We start from the raw sequence: 22,456 nt of genomic DNA on the forward strand, positions 1-22,456 counted from the left end.
TTAGATATGTTGGGTGTGAGATACTTATGGGATATATAAGTGTTTATGGTGATGTTGTTTGGGGGGACTTGCAACCTGGTTTTGGGGCTAGCTCACCCAAAGAATTGGAGGCTCATCACGAATCTTGTAAAGTCAAAATAGATTGATTAGGAGAGGAATATATGACTGGGAACAGATCACCTTGGTGACTGTCCCACTAGAGTAAGAGAAGACATGGTCTTTTGTATCTTTACAAAACAAAGGGGAAAGAAGGGTATTACAAAGAACTGGGAGGGAAATGCAACAACTGGGAGGAAATTTTGGAATAATGAGGCACTACTAAGATATACAGCACCCATTCATATCTTGCATATCATCTTGCAGACCTTGGTATTATTTATCAGCATACTGGAGTTATATCCTGCCACACCTCATACCAAAAAGAGCTGTTTTTCCCTTGGCTTTGGGGGGTTGGAATTTTTAGGTTTCTTGGGGTCCCACTGTATTCCCACAACAATGTGAGATAGATGCCTAGAAGAAAGGTAGCAGGTGAATATATAGATTTGGGAGTCACTCTTTTTTTTTTTCCAATCTCAAAAGTATTATATTATTCTCCAGTTAATGTATGAAGTGTAAAAAGGGTTAACAGAAAAACCTAAGACCCAATCTTTAATTCAGATATTAGCTTTAAAAGGGAGTCAGACCCCAGTTAATGGATAACTTATGCTAGGTTCTCTTACCCACAGAAATCAGTACCCATAATGGGTCAGGTCAAATAGCAATAATACATAAAACAGGGCTATAGAAATTCTCATGAAAAATTGAGATATTTTTAAATTAGCCATGGGAATCAGAAAGAGACATGCACAGAAAAGGCCAAATTTGTCCCTCAATTCACCTTATGATGTGTAAACCCCCAAACATACCTCCACAGAAAAAGGTACCTGCCTTGGAGGTTGGCTTAGGACCCCAGGAACTCCAAATTAGAATAAGCCCTTCCTTATACCTCCCCAAGGTGGAGATTATTATAATGAGACTGATAATCAATTTATCCATACTATAAATATAACCTTCTTCCACTATTCAAGAGATACCTTTCTACTATTCTGGTTCTCTCCCTGTGGTCATTCACAGTATTGCAATAAAACTTGGGAAACTGAGTCACTGAGTCTTGTAATTCTTTTGGGATGACTCGTGATCAATTTGACCCCAAATTCCATCCCACATCACAGTTACATGTAAGGATAGCTTTTAACATCTGTTTTTATAAGATTTTGAGATTCAAATTTTTCTCCCTCCCTCCCTTCCTTCCCTTTTCCCAAAGACAGAAAGCAATCTGATATGTTATATATATATATATATATATGTATATATATATATGTATATATATATACATAAAATCACATTAATTTCTGCATCAGTCATGTTATGAAAGAAGAATCAGAACAAAAGGGGAAAACCTCAAAAAAGAAAACAAAACAAAAAAAAGTAGAAACAGTATGGTTCAATCTGTATTCAGTTCCCACAGTTCTTTTTTCTGGATGTACAGAGCATTTTCCATCATGAGTTCTTTGGAATTGTCTTGGATTACTGTATTGCTGAGAACTACTATGTACAATATTCTGGTTCTGCTCACTTCACTCAGAATAATTCCACTTTAGTTTTTCCAGGTTTTTTCTAAAATCTACCTGCTTATCATTTCTTATAGCACAATAGTATTCCATTACATTCATATACCACAACTTGTTCAGCCATTCCCCAAATGATGGGCATCCCCTCAATTTCCAATTCTTTGCCACCATAAAGACACCTGCTATAAATATTTTTGTACACATAGGTCCACCAATTCATAAGATGTATAGGCAATCAGCCAGCAAAGGACACTAAGAAGTGGCAAACAGGTAGAAGGAAAACCAGGAAAGACCTTCATCCTGGAACACAAGAAGAAATATACAGGAGGATAACATAATCAAAAGTGTCAATCTACAAAAATCAGGAATGTTGAAGGCCAAGAAAAGGCCATTGAAACTTTGTTGTTGTAATAGTTGTGTAATTCAGAAATCATTGGTGACCCTGAAGTGCACAATTTAAGGTGCTTTTCCAGAGTTTCTGGGTCCAAAAATATGCATTAGCTTTGGCCAGTCTGGTCATAGGATGATAGCCTGAGACCTGGAAGAGACATTAGGTGTCATTTAATTCAACCTCTCATTTTACATGGGCAGCTAGGTAGTGCAGTGGATAGAAGGCTAGGCTTGGGGTCAGGAAGACTCATTTTTCTGAGTTCAAATCTGGCCTCAGATACTTACTAGCTGTGTGACCCTGGACAAGTCACATAACCCTGTTTCCCCCAGTTCCTTCTCTGTAAAATGAGCTGGAAAAGGAAATGGCAAACCACTCTAGTATCTTTGCCAGGAAAACAAATGTGGTCACAGAGAGTCAAACATTACTGAAATGACTAAACCACAATAATTCATTTTAGAGATAAATAAACTGAGACCCGGAAAGATTAAATTGCTTTCTCAAGGTCATATAAGTAGTATTTGGCAGAGATAATATTTGACCTCAGGTCCTCTGATTCCAAATGTTATGTTGTTCAGTCATTCAGTCATGTCCAACTGACTATTCATGACCCTGTGGACTATAGTATACCATGACCTTCTTTCTATCCTTTTCTCTCTCGTAAAGTCTATCCAAGTTCATGTTCATTATTTCCATGATTCAATCAATCTATCCATCTCATCCTTTGCTGTATCCTTTTCCCTTTGCCTTCAATCTTGCCCAGAATCAGGGTCTTTCCAAGTGAGTTCTGTCTTCTCATTACGTGAGAAGTGTCTTTCAATATCATGACTTCAGTGATCTTTGAGCCCAAGAATATAAAACCTGACTGCTTCCATTTCTTTTGCCAGGAAGTCATGAGACCAAGGTGTTAGTTTTGCTATTGTTGTTAAGCTTCAAGCAGCTTTCACACTTTCCTCTTTTACCAATAGCAAGAAGCTTCTTAATTTTTCTTTACTTTCTGCCATTGGAGTGGCATATCTAAAATTGCTGTTTCTCCTAGCAACCTTAATTCTAGTTTTTGATTCATCCAGCCTGGAATTTAACATGATGAGTTCTGCACAAAAATAAATAAATAAGGTGACAATGTATAGCCTTGTTGTACTCCTTTTCCAATCTTAAACCAATCAGTTGTTCAATGTTCAGTTCTAACTGTTGCTTCTTGGCCCACGTGCAGGATCCTCAGGAGACAAGTAAGATGATCCGGTACTCCTATTTCTTTGAAGACTTGCCACATTTTGTGATCCACACAGTCAAGGGCTCTAGTGTAGTCAATGAAGCAGAAGTAGATGTTTTTCTGAAACTCCCTTGCTTTCTCCACAATCCAGCAAGTGTTGTTAATTTGGTCTCTAGTTCCTCTGCCTCTTCAAAAACCAGCCTGCTTTTCTGTTAATTCTCAGTTCACATATTGCTGAAACCTAGCTTGCAGAATCTTAAGCATAACCTTGTTGGCATGTGAAATGAGTGCAATTGTTCAGTAATTGAAACATTCCTTGACCTTGACCTTCTTTAGATTGGAATGTAAATTGGTCTTTTCCAATCCAGCCACCACTGTAGTGTTTTCCAAATTTGTTGGCATATTAAGTGCAGCATTTTAACAGAATTTTAAATAGCTCAGCTGAAATTCCATCACTTCTAATAGCCTTATTGTTAGCAATGTTTCCTAAGGTCCATTTGACTTCATTCTTCAGGATATCTGGCTCTAGATTACTAACTACATCATCATGGTTATCAGTGATGTTATTCCCAATACATTCTTCTTTTAACTACGCCAAATGGCTTCTCCAAATTTAGGAAGATTAGTCCTATGACAGTCTATCACCAGGTCTACAACTCTAATCTTCTCAAGCTTGGTAGGATCTGCAAAAACTAGAACTCAATTGAGATGGGGAAGGAGATAAGCATTTATATAGTACCTACTAAGTGCTGGGCACTGTACTAAACATTTTTACAAATATCATCTCATTTGATTATAGATGAGTATAAACCTTAATGATCCAGGGTCACCTTTGCTATACCACTAGAACAAAGGGTCCATGAACTTGTTTTTCAACAGTTTGCTAATTATCTATTAATATAATCCGTTTCCTTTTAATTCTACATATTTTATTTTATGTATTGAAAAACATTATTCTGTCACAAGATTGTCAAAGGGGTCGATGATACTAAAAAGGTGAAGAACTCCTACTCTGAGTCATTATTATCATCATTAACATTTATAAAGTGTTTTAAGGTTTGCAAAGTGCATTACATATAATATCTCATTTGATAATATTTGAATAAGACTTTGGTGGAGAATAAGAAAATTGACCTGTTTAAAATTTTTCTTTCAAATAGGCAACCAGAGAACTACAGAATGATGATTGCATATGATGAGCAATGAAAACAATTTCCAGCACTCTCCTAAAACTCAAACGCACTGCAATGTCGCCCTCTGCTGCCCCTCTTTTTAATTTGCACTAAATCTGTTCCATTAACTCCAGCAGTGTCTCAGTGCCCTTCCAGGCCCTGTTGCAGTTGGAGAGATTTAAGGACTCACAGACTTAAATCACAAACAAATGGTTTGTCATTTCCAGGATTTTTTTTAAAATTGAAATGATGGCGTCATTTGATCCTGGTTAGTGTCGCTCTGAACATACCGTTTGCAATACACAGACCACAGCAAATCCCTGAGAGAGCACTGTTTGCTTAAGAACAGGTTTGCATGGTTTGTTTTGTAACATAAGTAAATATTTCCAAATGAAGAATCCCCTCATAGGAATGTAGAATGCTTACCAGAATGGCAGCAACCCATCCCAGGCTCTAACTAAAAAATTCCATGTTACTTAGAGAGAAAACATTTTCTTCTTTGTTCCTGATGAAGTGATCACACCAGCTTTCCTGGAAGGAATCTTCAAAGGAGCCTAGAAATTTTATTCTAAAACCTGGATTCCAATCTTAGCTCAGATGCATCAGCTCAGGCAAGTCACTTCACTTCTTGGAAGCCAATTATTTAAAGCTGGCTTTACATAACCTGTTGGGGAAAAATGAGGAGGGGGCTTTGCTCCAGATCTGGATTCATCCAAGGGAGCCCTGATCCCAAAGAGAGAGGCCATGCTTTTCTCAATCTCTGTTTCATTAACTCTGGAGATATCTCTAAAAACAAAGCTTGGGTATAATTCATGCCTCTCTAAAAAGTGGGAGACAGTTTCCTTCTCAAAAAGCCACTGGATGGGGCAGCTAGGTGGCACAGTGGATAGAGTACTGGCCCTGGAGTCAGGAGGACCTGAGTTCAAATTCAGCCTCAGACACTTAACACTTACTAGCTGTGTGACCCTAAGGCAAGTCATTTAACCCCAATTGTCTTACCAAAAAGAAAAGAAACAAAAAGCTACTGGATGTACAATATAAGTATTAAGTATAGAATGGCTTTATTTTCTCATCCAAAGAAAATGCTTAAGATACAAAATAAACATGAATTAACTATCTTTGTGGTCCCCTTCTCCCTAAATGAGTTCCTCTAGGAACCTCTATTTTTAGGAAGGATCACAGCAGCCGTCCTTTATTTATCTCCCCAGTGGGCTTTGGACTCTCCAACTTCATCATCAAGCCCCCCCAAATGGGTATTTCCTTCCACCCACCTTCATCTCCCCCACAGCTTTCCAGCTCCCTTTATATGCTCTCTTCCCACATTAGAATGTAAGCTTCTTGAGGGCACGGAGTTCCTTTCTGCTTGTATTTGTACCCCCAGTGCTAAGCACAGTGTCTGGTATTTAGTGAATGCTTAAAGTTTGTTTACCCAACTTGTTGACTTGAATAACAAACACAGAAATATAAAAAATAATAATAACCCATCACATTCATTATTGGAGGGTGGGGAGAGGTATCTGGAGAGAGACAACTTTGTGAGACTGCTGAACAGATAATTAAGATATTTCATGTTCACCTAATATGATCCAGGGTCTCCTGGATCTCCTAGCCAGCTCAGGTTTTCTTTTTGGTCTTTGATCTGAGAAACAATGCGACTTTAAGTTCTGCAATGCTTTCTATAATGTCTTGTCTCTGAAGCTGGACACCTGTTTCTCCTTATGTGTATAAAGACTGTGTTTTCTTCATAAAATTTTTAACTTCGAGTACTAGTCTCTCTTCAAGGATTGTTAAGGAAATAATATGGCTTGCTGTGAAATATATACATGCATATACACATTTATGCATAGCTATCAATTAATAAATAAGGCCTAGTTAGGATATTTGCCCATTGGAAATTTATTACTGTTTTCCTATGGGGTCTAAGTTAGCTTTTCACAGGTAGTACCCCTGCGGGAAATAAAAACACAAGAACCTCGATGAGGACTTTGATTCAGAGAACAAACTGAGACTATTCTCCAGGCATTTGCCAGATAACTGGCATGTATCCCATAAGTGTTAATTATCCCTTTGCTTTTTACTTTCACCCATACAATCAGCTGATAAGGTCTCTCCCTCTTTGCCAAAAAATAACTTCATGGATAAGATGTCCATCTGGGCCAAAGGGCACCATATACTACCCAGCATCATAGGTAAGACCTTCCAGATCTCTCACTAACTAACTTTGAGGAAATCAGTAATGATTCATTTTTACATTCTCAGTCAATTACGGCATTCAAAGATACCAAAGCATAAAATCTGGAAGTTGACGTATTAGATAACATCTTGCTGCAACAATCATCATACTGGAATACCATCTCCACGCCTGCCAATCCCCCTACTCCGAAAAAAAGAACTATCTCCATGACTATTATAAATTGAAAGCAACTACATGGCCCAGTGGATAGCATTGAACTTGGAGTCAGAAAAACCTGAGTTCAAATCCCACCTCAGACACTTCCTAGCTGTGTGACCCTGGGCAAATTATTCAACCTCAGTTTCTTCATCTGTAAAATGGTAATAATAATAGCACCTACCTCACAGCGGTGCTGGGAGAATCATATGAGATAACATATGTAATATGCTTTGCAAACCTTTAAGTGACATATAAATGCTAGCTGTTATTATTATTGCATCAAAACTCTGACATTTCCTATACAAAAAGAGAAAGCTGGGGAGTCATTATTAGAAATGTATAACTTATTTTGAATTGCTTGAGTTCTTGTGGGTGGGGGGCAGGAATGGAGGGGGGGAAAGAAATTGGAACACAAAGTTTTTTTTTAAATGATGTTAAAATTTTGTTTTTACATATATTTTGGAAAATAAAATTCTATTCAAAAAAAAGAAAAAGAAATGCCACAACATCACCCAATCCAGATACAGATTTGGAGGACCATAATATCTCACCCCTATTTTCAAGTGGCCTGTAAAAAAATAATTTTAAAAATCCTTTAATGAATCTCCCTTGAACATCTGGTGCATAGGTTTCATTTTCCTCTTTCTAGTAAAATACAGTATCACCATTTGGAGAGGTATTTGCCACCAAATGAATGAAATTAAATGAATGGGAGAAACTGACCAGGTCTCTTCACCTTTTAAGCTCCTCCAAATTTAAAGAACCCTCATTCTTTTTGTTGTTGGGTTTTTTTGTTTTTTGTTTTGGACTGGGCAATGGGGGTTAAGTGACTTGCCCAGGGTCACACAGCTAGTAAGTGTCAAGTGTCTGAGGCCGGATTTGAACTCAGCTACTCTTGAATCCAGGGCCAGCACTTTAACCACAGCACCATCTAGCTGCCCCCAAGAACCCTCATTCTAATTGCTCCTAAACTTATCTAGCAGTGATTCCACAATCACAAAGGTGGCTTCCCCAAGGGGGAGACTTATCCATTGCACTGCAGGTATGTTGAACCCTATGATTTCCCAGAATATCAACAATTGTTGTTGTTGATTAGTTGTTTGGAGAGATAAGGGGCCCTAATTTAGGTAGTAATGCTTTTTCTCCTCCAGAAATAGGCAGCAATTACGAGAAAATAGAAGACCAGTACTTGACTCAGAAACTCTTGCCCTCTCAAACTCACTGAGTTATCATCAAAACTCAAAATATTCATTTCTCAGAATCACTGATCATTGGCCTTCACTTAAGGAATAGAATAGAAAACCACCAAGCCTGAGACAAGGACAAAAGCTTGTATGGGTAAGTATAGGTAAGCTCATGTTCTCACTGCCCTGTGTCCTTATAACCACTATTGATTTTGTGGAGTGGGGGAGATGGAAAGAAACACTAGATGCATTCCAAATGAGAGCAGTTTCTCTTTGGTTCCTCTCATAGAGAATAGGCCACACTTACTGGATCAGTTACCATTCATCTTCAACATCACCTTACAGTCACAATAAACAGCTGCTGCATCATTGATCGAGAGGCCAGAGCATATTTCCCACCAGATTGCATGTCTAGCTCCATAGAAAAAGTCTCAGTCCTGGAAATTTGGAGGTTCCACATTAAATATACAATGAGAGAATTGGACAAAGTTGATCTCTAAGCTATCTTCCATATCGCAAATTCTATGATAAAAGATAATGATCATTGGAATTTTCATGTATTTATGATATTCTTATAGAATGTCCGAACACCCTCAACACTAGAACTGAGTACTCACCACCTCCAGATTCAGTATGGGGTATTTGGGGTATTTGTAATTATGCAAACACAGCATGAGCCCTCCATTCTACTGCATAGTCTCTTGGTTTGGGGGGTTTTTTGGTGAGGCAATTGGAGCTAAGTGACTTGCCCAAGGTCACACAGCTAGTAAACTTCAAGTATCTGAGGCTGGATTTGAACTCAGGTCCTCCTGACTCCAGGGCCAGTGCTCTAGCCACTCCACCACCTAGATGCCCCATCCAAGTCTTGGTTTTGGTTTTGGTTTTGGGTGCATAGTCTCTTATAGACCTGGTAGGACCCTTAAATGAAATCTCTTGTATAAGCTTGATTAAGGAAGCAGAGGCCAACTCTGCAAATCATGGGTTGGCAAACTATGGCCAGAATGTAAAAATCTAGGTTTTTACATTTTTTAAATAAAATTTTATTGTATTTTAAAATGAAGAAACCATTCTTCAGTCAAGGGCTGTAGAAAAACAAGCAGTTGGTGAAATTGGGCCTTCAGGTCATAGTCTGACACCCCAATATAGATTATAGAATGCTGGATTTGGGCTCAGACAAGGCTTTAATCCTGTCTCTGATACTGCAAGAATGACTACAGGCTAGGCACTTAACTTCTCAATACTCTATGTTGTAGAACACTTGGCTGTGTAAATTGGTAGAGTTTTCTATAACAACAAAATCAGGGCTTCTGCCCACCTACAGAAGTTTTATGGGCATAACAGAAACACTGGGCCCAAGGCTGTTTTTTTCTTGCCCATCCCCGGCACCAGTAGTGATAGTAGGCTTACATCTGCAAAGTCCTTCGGAAATCTGAAGGATATGTGTGTGTGTTACTATTACTCATTTGTTCCTTTATGTATATCTTTTTAGAAGCCTCTTCAATAAAACCTTTTAAGCTCTAGAATCTCGCAGCAGGGGGAATGCTATTCAGAACTCTCAAAGCTTAAATACTTTGTTTAAAACACTTGTGTTCTCTTTGATCACAAGTGGCATTTGCTGCATGGAACATTTCTAAAATAACCCACCCATTTCTCCACTGCATCCACCAGAATAGTATGACAGCCTTCACTTGACCATTTAAATAAGTTACAGAGTAGCAATATATTCTATGTCACTGACCTCCAACCTTGAAATCTCTAGGAACAAGAAAATGACAGTCAAAAGTGAATCCAAGAAGTAGAAGAAAATCTATATTAAATCCTGGTTTATAACTCCCAATTTACCAACCTTTATATAAGATTTCCAATATAGGACATAATTCAGAAATTACTTCAGTCACAGAGGAATCATAAGACTAAGATATTGTATGTGTCACCATGTGAAAGGCTTAATAGTAAAACCAGGCCCATTCTAGACATTATAAAGAGGTGAAAAATAAAATTAAAATGCTGGGACAAGATGGATGAGTGTTTTAAGCAAAAATAAGATTATAAATTAGAGCTAGAAAGGTTCTTGTAGGTCACCTAGTCCAAGCATGTCATTTTACAGTTAAGGGAAACTGAGGCCATGAGAGGGTAAGTGATTTTCCCAAGGTCACACAGGTAGAAGCGGCAGAGCTAAGGTTAGAATATAATGAGGAACAGAAAAATCATCATCCTAATCCTGATTATCCTCTCTATTCTTAAGAACAAGTAATGAGATTAAAGGTAAGAATAATGTCTTCTTATTCAACTCAGTTCAGAAAAGCTATCTATTAAACACCCACTAAGCAAGGCTAGCTAGGTGGCACAATGAATATAGTGCTGAATCTGAAATCAGGAAGACCTGAGCTGAAATCTAGCCTTAGACACTTACTAGCTGTATGACCCTGGGAAAATCACTTAATTGGCTTGCCTCAGTTTCCTCATCTGTAAAATGAACTGAAGAAGGAAATGGCAAACCACTCCAGAATCTTTGCCAAAAAACAAACAAAAGGAGTCATGAAGAGTCAGACATGCCTGAAATGACTGAACATCAAAAAGTGCAAGGCATGACTCTAGGTGCAACAGAGAATACAGACAGAAATAAAACACAATCCCTTTCCTTGAAGAGTTTTCCATTCTAGTAGGACACACAAATCACTCCAATTCAAGTAGAATATGATAAATGTCACAAGAGAGGAGAGCAGTTAGAGCAAGGGAGGCTCATAGGAGAGAGAGCGAGAACCGATATCTAATGAGAAGATCCATAAAAGCTTCATAAAGATACTTTGCCTTGAAAACTAAATGTTTGCTAGAGCTTGCTTCAGCGATATCTACACTAAAATTAATACTTTCTAAATTGTGTCATTAACTAGAAGTTGGTGTTGTTGAATTAAAAGAGATAACATTTGAGCTACATCTTGAGAACCAGAGGTTACATGAAGACAGAAACAGCTCTTATCTGAATTCAGTATCTCCCTCAAACAATTAAGGCAAGGTTGTTTCCTGTAGGTATCTAATAAATATCTGTTGAATGAATGTTTAAGAGAAAAAATGACTGTACAGGTAGGGTTTTGACATAAGGAGCAAGGGGAAAACATTCCAGCATGAGCATAGCCAGAGAAGAGTATTTAGTGTAGAGTAAGGTAAGGCTACAATGCAGCTTGATGAAAATGCAGGTGAAAGTAGAAGACACAGTTGAAAATGTATGTTGGAGCTATACTATGGAGCTATACTCAAACTATACTATATGGAGCTATACTCAAACCTCCTATAGCATCCTTTTTCCCCTCCCTCTCCACATCTGACTGACTTCCTATTTGATTTAAAGAGACAGAGAAAAACAGACACTGAGACAGGCAAGAGAGAGAATATTATGACAGAGTATAGTATAATATGTTTATTATAAATATTATACTATACTGTCATATACTATATATATATATATATATCCTTTTCTCCCATACATGTAATATTGACAGATTATGTTTTACTAAGGAATATTTACTTCAGTCTGTATAATAAATATATGAACTCACCCTCCCAACACTTAATCTCCACCTACTCCCCACCACATACTCTGGGGAAGGGGAAAAGATTAGGTTCATGGATTAGATCAGTTCCTATACACTACAGTCCCAAGTACAAGTACAAACCCACCTTGGGCACATTGGCTTCTCAGGGCTTCCCTTCCAGCCTGAGTCATCCTGCTTGGGTTACTGGTTTCAAAGTAACCATTCTAATTTCCAGATCCAGTATGAATCGTCACCTACATCAAGAAACTGAGGACAAACAGAACAAGACAAACGCTGCAGGTTCATTTGTTGGAATTACAGGGTAATCAGGAAAGCGGGAGAAGGAAACTGTTCCCTTTTCCCCCCTCAGTGGTTCAGTTCATGGCACTCACAGTAAGAGTTAAATTTTACCCCCTCATGACACAGAGAAAGAAGGAGTGCCAAGGAAAGTGAATGAAACTCTCCCAGTTTGCCAGTTTTAAAGGCTCAGCCTATTCTAGTTATACTGACAATCAAAGGAGGTTATTCCCACCTGAGTGATAGGAGAACACAGGGTGTTTCCTCCCAGAAGCAGGGTGTCTCCTTGTTAGGAGATCTAAGCATATGCAAAGCAAGCTCCCATTACATACACACATGGTCATATTCAAATACGTGCCAATATTCCTCTTCTCCTCTATTCTACACCTCAAAAAAAAAATTATCTTCCATCCAGCCCTCTTACTTTTTTCCCAAATTATGAGGAAAAGGCGGTGCTTGTTCTTGCCGAGATCAGTCCTTCTCATTGTACCCTTAACCATATCACCTCCTGTCTACTCCAACAGCTTGGCCTCTCAATCATCTTTCCCTCACACTAATCTTTCCCTATATCCTGCCTCATTGCCTACAAATATGTGCAGGGCTTTTATCCTATTACTCGCCTTCTCCTTCACATATGAACTCCTAGGAAAGGCTATCCATACTCATTGCTTATACGGCCTCTCCCATGCATCCCCTTGCAGTCTGGCTTCTGACTTCACCCCACAAATTAATATTCTTTATCTAAGGTTGACATGTAGTCCTAATTATCAAATCTAATTACATATTTTCATTTCTTTCAATCTTCTTGATGCAAAGTATTTGAAACCGTCATCTGCCTCCTCCTCTTGGAATACTCTCTTTCCTTTTCTTAACACTGCTCTTTCCTGGTTCTCCTCCTACATGTCTGACAGCTCCTTCTCTGTCTCCTTTGCTGGATCATCATCCATGTTTCCATCCCCTAGGTGTTCCCCAATCCCTTGTTCTGGGCTCCTTTCCTTTGTTTCTCAAAACCATTCTGTTGGTGATCCTCTCAGCTCCCATCGATTCAGTTATCATATCTATGCAGCTGTTTCTGTCACTTTACTGAGCTCCAATTCCATATCACCATAGACATCTCAAACTCATTCTATCTAAAGCAAAACTCATAATCTACTCTCTACCTCCCAACTCATCCCTCCTTCAATTTCCCCTATTTCTGCTGAGGGTACTATCAGTATTCCAGAGTCAACCTCAGCATTATCCTAGATTCTTCACTTTCTCTCACACCCCATATTCAATCAGTTGCCAACTGCTATTGATCCTTTATCTACAATATCCCTTGTATCTCTCTGTCTTCTCTACTCACATGATCACCATACTAATTCAGGCTCTCATCACCTCTTTTTTTTTTAACTTGTTTTTTTAGGGCAATGAAGGTTAAGTGCCTTGCCCAGGGTCACACAGCTAATCTCATGACCTCTTAATGGACTATTACAACAACCTCCTAATTAGATTTCTGGCTGTGAGTCTGCCCCCCTCTTCAATCTGTCCTTCAAACAAATAACCATCCACCTTCCTGATTAAGGAACTTAATTTACTTACTCCCCATTGTCTATAGGATCAAAACAAATGTCTCAGCCTAGCAGTTAAAACTTCACAATCTGACTCTAGCCTACCTTTCAAGGCTTATTGTACGTTATTCTCCTTTACTCATTCTCTGTCCAAGACAAATAGGTCTTCTAGCTATTCTTTGAACTTGGCATTCCATCTCCAGCATACATGCTTTTGCAGTCTACACCCTGCCCCCTTTGCCTGTAATGTAGTTCCTCCTTATTTCTGTCTGTCAGAATCCCTAGCTTCCTTCAAGGTTCAGTTTAGGTACCATTATGAAGTCTTTTCTGAGACCCCTAGTTGTTAGTATATTTCCCCTTTCTCCTCTTCAAATTTTCAAATACATACTTCCCTTTTTTTTACAGTGTTTTATCCTCCCACAGCTCCAGTAAAATGCAATTTGTCTTTATATTTCCATTCCCTAGTACTGTGCCTTACTCATCATAGGTGTTTAATAAAAACTTATTGGATTAGAGTACCTAATTGAGGAGTTTGGATGTTATTGGGCAGGCAATGTGGAGCTAGTGAAAGTTTTTTAATCACATAATCAGAACTGTGATTTAGGAAGATTCGTTTTGTAGCACTGTGTAGTCTGGATTAGAAATGGAAAGACTGGAGATGGAGACCAGTGATAATTGGCAATGGTAACCACAAAAACTCAGCTAAGAGGTAATGTTTCAATTCTTCAGGAACCTACAGTTTTATCCATGTAAATTCTTCAGTTGTAACCCCCCTATAATTTAGTAGCTATCCTTTAGGAGTCAGTGTAGCAAAAAAATCATCACCATATAGCCAACCAGGTGAAGAACTTCTCCAAATTAACAGCAACTGGACTTAACCTCAGATGACACTAGTATAGTCTATCACTGGACCCACACTACTTGAGGACCTGATGTAGATTGTACTCTACTGGCATTTCCAGTTGATTCTGGAATAATGATAGTACCCTCAGCAGGATCACAGGGTTGCCTACATGACATGAACATATACATGTATTGGAATATTATTTTAGTGGAGAAAGATATAAGAGCATGAACCAGGGTATGTAGCATTAAGAATGAAAGAGGAAAAGGGGTTGAAAGAAATGTGAAGGAAGAAAACTCTATAAGACTTGGTAATCTAATCTATAAAAGTAGATGGAGGAATAAGGATGAGAAAGAAGTGAAAGACTACTCCAAGGTTTTGAGTCTAAATAACAGTGAAAGAGTGCTACAATTACATAAAATATAGCAGTTAGGAGAAGAATCTAGAGGGAAGATGATGAGTATGGGAGAGCTGTCCAAGAGAAAGATAATAAAAGATGATTAGAGCACAATTTATCTTTTATTTTCTTTCTCTTGGGAAAATAGAGGTGAAAAAGTAGGAAAAAATAAATTTGGGAGTAATACACATATAAGTGATAAGCAAAGCCACTTGAGTGAATGAGATCAGCAAGAGACAGAAAATAGGAAAAGGAAAGTGGTGCTAAGCCCAGAGCATGGGGAAGTATCCATATTAGAGGGGCAAGAGTAGGGAGAAGAGCTAGAAAGGAGATACAAATGGCCCAGTTACAGACAGGAAGAAATCCAGAAGAGTTCTCTGTCATGGAAACCCAGGAAGCTTACTTCTCCCCCTATCCCACATACATCACTGACTCCAAGATTTCTTCTCCCTAGTCTGGAAACCTTGGAAGCAGAGCAGCCAAGTCTAGAGCTATTCCCATCCACAGAAGGTTATTCAGCATTTTCTACCCTGAAGTACTTAGAGTGGTTATTCTACCTTTTATTACTCTAGGAACAGACACCCAAGAGGGACACAAGACCTTGAAAGGGATTTTAGAAACCCTCTAATCCAATTCCTTCAATTTATAAACTAGGAAACTGGGTCCCAGAAAGGTTTATTAACCTTGTGTTTATTCAAGACTGATCACCAATCATATTATAGATTTGGTTCAATATATTAGAAAGCATGAAACAAGAATGAAAAGATTTTTTAATATTTCCATAGAAAGGAGGCTAGATTTGGAGTCAGAGAACTTGGGTTTAAATCCTGGATCTTATACTTACTGCCTATGTGACTTGGGGCAAGATACTTAGCTTCTCTGAACCTCAGTTTCCTCAGTTGTAAAACCAGAGGATTAATCTATATGGCCTAAAAGATCTGTGATACTATGAAATACATTTTCAGATATAAATTCCTATACTATCAAATTTCATTCATTCCTATGTGTTAGCACTTGTTGAATTAGAATTAGATTAGATTGAGGAGTTTGGTCTTGGTTTGATAGGCAATATGGCATTGGTGAAAATTTTTTAGTTCCATGATTAGATGTGTCATTTAGGAAGATTTGTTTTGCAGCACTACATAGTCCATCCAAATCTAAAATCATTTCTTTCTGACTAGTCTTCAGATCAAATCTGTACAAAAACACAGTTTGGGACTTATAGCCAATTATACACAAACATGCTCATCTATACCTGAACAAGATACCTAGCGCCCTTCAAGCACAGGACTACTGTTAACAGAGTTATACCTGGCTGAAGGAGAAAAGATGGCCCCAGACACCATTCTGTACAGGATTCCTTTCGGCTCCCATGGTTTCTGTAGGGCTGGAAAGCTATAACCATTGAAAAGACCCCATGTTTTCTATTATTGAAATCATCCTGAATCTCCCTCTTCCTCTCTGAGGTGTCAAAATAACATAGATGACAAGCCAGGCAGGCTGAGAAGAAGCCCAATCACCCCCTGGGCCATGCTGTAGCATGAACAGTGTGTCCTGGAAGCAGCAATACACTTTAAGAAGGAGTAAAAAGCCAAGAAATAGTAAGCCAGGATGAGTAGGCAGAGAAAGCAGAAGACCATCGAAAACTTCTTTGGGGGAAAGGTAGACCACAATACATTCTCAGAAGAAGATAATAAAAGGGTCAAAGCTCCAACATCCAAAGCTTCCAAGAAAAATTTGAACTGGTCTCAGGCCATGGAAGCTCTCAAAAGGGACTCTGAAGAGAAAGTAGGAGAGATAGAACGAAGATGTAGAGAAAGAGAGGAAGGAATGGAAAGAGAAATGAGAGCAATGCAGGAGAGTCATGGGAAAAAAATCAACAGTTTGAAAAGCCAAATGGAAAAGGAGATTAAAAGACTGTCTGCTGAAAATAATTGCCTAAGAATTAGGATTGAACAAATGGAAGCTAGTGACCTTATGAGAAACCAAGACACAGTAAAGCAAATCCAACTGAATGAAAAAATAGAGGGCAATGTGAAATATCTCCTTGGAAAAACAGCTGACCTAGAAAATAAATCTAGGAGAGATCATTTGAAAATCATTGGACTACCTGAAAACCATGACCAAAATAAGAGCTTAAACACCATCCTCCAAGAGATTGTGAGGGGAAATTGCCCTGATATTCTAGAAGCAGAAGCTAAAATAGAAATTGAAAGAATCCACCGATCACCTCCTGAAAGAGATCCCAAAAGGAAAACCTCCAGGAATATTATAGCCAAATTCCAGAACTTCCAGGTCAAGGAGAAAATATTGCAAGCAGCTAGAAAAAAGGAATTCAAATACTGTGGAGCTCCAATTAGGATAAAGCAAGATCTAGCAGCTTCTACATTAAAGGACCAGAGGGCATGGAATATGATATTCCAGAGGGCAAAGGAACTGGGACTACAGCCAAAAATCACGTACCCAGCAAAACTAAGCATCATCTTTCAGAGGAAAACATGGAATTTCAATGAGAAAAAAGATTTTCAGGCATTTGTTATGAAAAGACCTGAACTGAATAGAAAATTTGAGTTTCAAATACAAGACCCTGGAGAAGCATAAAAAGATAAACGGGAAAAAGACTTCATGAGGGATATTAAAATATCAAACTGTTTATATTCCTACATGGGAAGATAATACTTTTAACTCATAAGAACTGTCTTAGTAAGGAATTAACAGAGGACACAGGTCTGAACTGAATATGAAGGGATGATATCTGTAAAGCATTAATGTTTTGTTCTTTGTGGGGTATCTTATGTCTGGGGCCAGATTTGGGCTTGGGGCCTCCTGGGTCCAGGGCTGGTGCATTGTCCACTGTGCCACCTAACACATAATGACATCTTTAAAATAGGGTTGAGGTATAGGAGAAATAGACTGGGGGAGGGGGAAGGGGAGAGATGGTCTGGGAGAGGTTGTTCACAAGAAGGAAACAAGAAAAAAGCTTATAGAGGGGAGGGGAAGAGAGGGAAGGAATTGGGGAGTGAGTGAACCTTAATATCATCAGAATTGAATCAAAGAGGGAATAACATACATACTCAAGTGTATATAGTAATATATTTTTGCCCTGAGGGAGGGGAGGGAGATAAAGGGTGTGGTAAAAAGTTTTAACAGTCAGTTAGATAATGGAGAGACGCCAGTTTTTTTTAGGACCACCCTTTTGGGGAGGAGACCAACAGCATGAGCTACGCACACCAGTCCGCCTGTGACGCACGCCAGATTGCCTGCTGAGCACTCGACTTACGGGGTGCGAGCTTAAAAGGCAAGGAGAGAACGGAAGTGGGGCCTTTTTTCCTGCTCCGCTGGTCTCCTGGCTGCGCTGCACAGACAGACGCGGACTGGAGTTTGACTCGGCCCGGCTCTCGGTTAACAGCACGCTCTTGACTCGGTCTCTCTCCCCAAAGGTGGCCTTGGGTTTTGGTGAGTTTTATACAGAATATAGACTAAGCCTAGACTTAAGACAATTTGTATTGTATTTCTACTTTCCTATCCTTCTAATCAACATCACCTTGTGACTACCATACAATAGAAGGTCTATCTAGAAAACCAGAAGCTTCTTCCATTTACTAGTCTGGGAGATAAATTAAGGGAAAGGTTAAGTAGGGTAGATTTATGATCTAATATCCAATTTTAATCTCACAAGGGGGTGGGGAAAGAGGGGAAGGAGGGAAGGGCAGATTGGGGGACAGAGCAGTAAAAAGCAAAATACTTTTGAGGAAGGTAAAGATGTTCTGCATAACTGCACAAGTATGACATATTGAATTGCTTGATTTCATAGGGAGTGTTGAGGAGAGAGGGAGGAAGAAAATTTGGAACACAGAATTAGCTCAAAGACCTTAACCTCATCAGAGTGGGCTCATGGAGGGAATAACATTCACAGTCAGTTGGGAGGAGTAATCTATTTAACCCTACAGGAAAGTATGAGGGGAAGAGGATAAGGAAGGAAGGGTGAAAAAAAAGGGAGTGCAGAGTAGGGGAGGGGACAGTCAGAAGTAAAACACTTTTGAGGAGGAATAGTTTAAAAGAAGATAGAAAATAGAGTAAATATCATGGGAAGGGAATAGGATGGAGGGAAATAGTTATGATGATTGAATATAATGGCAAAATGTACGGTACCTACTTTGCTGGGCTAATATGAAGAAAATTCTTTGTCAAGTTTAAGTACTTTATTTAGGTTATGATGAACAGGATACTATCAGAAAAACCTGGAAAGACCTACATGAACTGAAGCAGAGTGAAATGTACCGTATACAAAATAACAGCAATAGTGTGAGATGATCTGCTGAGAAGCATGTGGTTATTTTCAGGAAGACAATGATCCAATATAACCCTGAAGGACTTATGAAAATGGCAACCCATCTACAGAGAAAGAAGTGATAGTATCTGAAAATATATGGAAATACATTTTTTTTTCTTTTTTCTTTTTTTTTGGTGATGCAGATGGGGTTGAGTGGTTTGCCGAGGGTCATACAGCTATTGGGGTGTTGAGTGTCTGAGGCCAGATTTGAGCTCAGGTGCTCCTGGATCCAGGGCTGGTGCTCTGTCCACTGTACCACCTAGCTGCCCCTGGAAACACATTCAAAAAAACCTTTTTTTTCCTCTTTGTCAATTCCTCAATCTGAAGTTTTGGAGGGTTTTTTTGACTGTTTTCTCTCACAACCTAGCTAATATGGGAATGTTTTCCATGACCACTCATGTATAACTTATTTTGAAATGCTTGAGTTCTAGTGGGGGGGGGGGGAACAGAGGAGGAAGAGAAGTTGGAATGCAATTTTTTTTTAATTGATGCTAAAATTTGTTTTTACATATATTTTGGAAAATAAAATTCTATTCAATAAAAAAAGAAATTTAAAAAAATAACATAGATGTCCTATGTGCCAATTCACATTGTGTTTCAGTGATTTCTGGAAAGCTTTCTTATGTAAATTTCACAAAAAGTTGCCCTCTACTGATTTGCCATTCAGCGGCACTTTTTAGCTATACCATGTTAAAAGGGAAAAAAATAATTACAACAGCTTACTTATAAATGTTGATGTTTTGAATTCACACATCAAAGAAAAATTTGAATCACTTTTAGAAATCATCTTCGATGGAAACATTTTCCACTAAAATAACCACTATTTAATATGTAAATCTTTGCATGACTGGTATTATAAACTGTTCTATATATAAATTTTTAAAATAATAGTTTTAAGCTTCTGTATCCAGGAGTTTTGCATGGTGGCTGCTGTATCCAGAGAAATAACACTAGTCCATATCAGTTATCACGGTTTAAGAGAGTGCTCTGCCACTAACCAGGGGAGCAAATTCTTTTATTAGACTGGGTCCTCAGTTTCCTCATCTTTAAGATAAAGGGATGATCTAGATAACCTCTAAGTTCCCTTCAAATTCCAATTTTCTATGATTTCAATAAATCATTAGTAACTTGAGCATCCATATTAATTGGAATAAGCAAGAAAAAAGACAACATTCTCCCCAAAATGACACTGACCTCGTTAAGAACAAACAAAATGGGTAGGCATGTGTGTGTGTTATATGTGCCACTAAACTGGTATTGTTTTCAAATTCGTAATGTTTTCCACCCAGGCCAGATTCCAGAGGCACTAAAAGAGACCATGATGTTTTCAATTATATGAGTATAATATAATGTACGTGGACAGACTCATGTTTACTTCAAGTGGCTTATTATATATGTGGGATAGGGGGAGAAGTAAGCTTCCTAGGTTTCCATGACAGAAAACTCTCCTGGATTTCTTCCTGTCTATAACTGGGCCATTTGTATCTCCTTTATAGCTCCTCTCCCTACTCTTGTCCCTCTAATATAAATATTTCCCCATGCTCTGTCCTTGGCACCACTTTCCTTTTGCTACTTTCTGTCTCTTGCTGATCTCATTCACTCAAGTGGCTTTGCTTATCACCTTTATGTGTATTGCCCCCAAATTTATTTTTTCTGCTTTTCCGCCTCTATTTTTTCCAAAGGATAATCTTACTTCAGACACTTACTAGCTGTTGATATCTCACTGCCCCCCCACCCCCCAAAAAAAACAAAACAAAAAAACAGAAGACAACCCTTTGATGCCTTGGGAAGAGATCTGCATAGATTCAGAGGATTATAAGATGACTGAGAGTTGGAAGTGACCTTTCAGACCATCTGGTCCGACCTTCTCATTTTTAGGGATAAAGAAAGAATTCCAAAGAGGTTAAATGCCTTTCACAGGGTCACACAAATAATGTATCATAATAATTTAAACCTGGGTCCTTTGACTCTAAATGCTGAGCTCTTTCCAATATATCAAACTGAGGTTTTTGTGCCTCTTCCAGCCTCTCCCTCCCAAAAAAAATCTTCACCTGGTAAACAGCTTTTTTTGTGATGAGGTTATCCAAATTTATTTAGCTGATCCTTGGATTAGTATGGTCTAGTGGAAGGAGTTATGAATTAAAAATCAGAACCAGATGACCTCTAAGGTCTCTTCTAGGTCTATATGTAGAATTTCCAGGGCGGAGCCAAGATAGTGGAAGAAAGGCAGTAAGCTCTCAGAATTCACAATACAATCACTCCAAAAAACCTCCAAATAATGCCATAGGAAAATTCCTGGAGTAGCAGAACCCACAAAAGAATGGCCGAAATAATTTTCCAGCCAAAGAAGGCTTAGAAGGTTGGCAGAAGGCAGCCGCTGTGCCAGGGCAGGAGTGGAGCCCAACCCCAAGGTCATGCTGACACAGATCTAGTCCCAGGCAGGCTGAACCAGAGAAAGAGACCCCCAGAGCCTCTGAATCAGCTGCAGTGTAGTCTTCTGGAACTAAGCTCACCGTCTAGTGAAAGGACTGAGAGGTTGGCCAGGGGAAGACTACAAGGGTCTCTGCTGGTGCTGAGGCAGAACTTGGGTGTTTCACCTCTGCTGGGAAGCAGGAAGTAGGCTTGACTGGCAGTTTTCCAGGTGTGGGAGGGGCACAGGCTTGTCAGAGCTAACAACCACAGTACACAAAGTTTTACTGCCTATTTAATTAGCAAGTTAGCCTGGGGTTATCTATGGACCAGAGAACAGGCCAGGTAAGTGAAGAACCTGCCCCTTCTTAAATTGTACCACCTGGGACCCCCTCAAGCTTGGAATAGTGCAGCCTGGAAACATTTTGCTACTTTAAGAAGAAGTTAAAAGTCAAGTAAAAGACAGGCAAGATGAGCAGACAGAGAAAGATGGAGAACATTAAATGTTTCTTTAGTGACAAGGTATATTGAAGTGCACACTCAGAAGATGATAGCAACATCAGGGCTTCTACATCCAAAGCTTCTAAGAAAAATATGAATTGGTCTTGGGCCATAGAGGCACTCATAAAGGACTTTGAAGATAAAGTAAGAGAGGTAGAGGAAAAAATGGAAAGAGAAATGAGAGTGATGCAGGAGGGTCATAAAAAAAAATCAACAGCTTAAAAAGCCAAATTTGCCAAATGGAAAAGGAGGTACAAAAGCTCTCTGAAGAAAATCACTGCTTAAAAATTAGGAATGAGCAAATAGAAGCTAATGACTTTAGGTCTATATGTATAATCTTATGATTCAATGACAACTATGCATCCTATGACTTATCACTAGACTTGTACCTAAAGACTTCTCCATTCATTAAGGAATGCCCAAGCAAGTTCCTTTCTGACAAAGCCTATCTCCATGCCATAATGAGGCATCAGGAAAAGAAATTAGTAGAGACTAAGTAGCAGAAGAGACTAAAATAGTAGTAGAGACTAAGACTTAGTAGATAGAGTCATGGACTGTTCCTGTGTTTTCACTGATATCAGGAACTCCCAGATGAGGGGAACACCCCCTTCCAATGTAGGTTGGCACCTTCTC

At 38.9% G+C, this 22,456-nt stretch overlaps 1 pseudogene; it reads left to right on the forward strand.

The window, feature by feature from the left end:
* Positions 1-7,743: 7,743 nt before the first annotated feature.
* On the forward strand, positions 7,744-7,898 carry LOC122752450 (annotated as a pseudogene).
* The last annotated feature ends 14,558 nt before the right edge of the window (positions 7,899-22,456 follow it).

The sequence above is a fragment of the Dromiciops gliroides genome, chromosome 3 (assembly GCF_019393635.1).
Source record: "Dromiciops gliroides isolate mDroGli1 chromosome 3, mDroGli1.pri, whole genome shotgun sequence".
Lineage (NCBI taxonomy): Eukaryota > Metazoa > Chordata > Mammalia > Microbiotheria > Microbiotheriidae > Dromiciops > Dromiciops gliroides.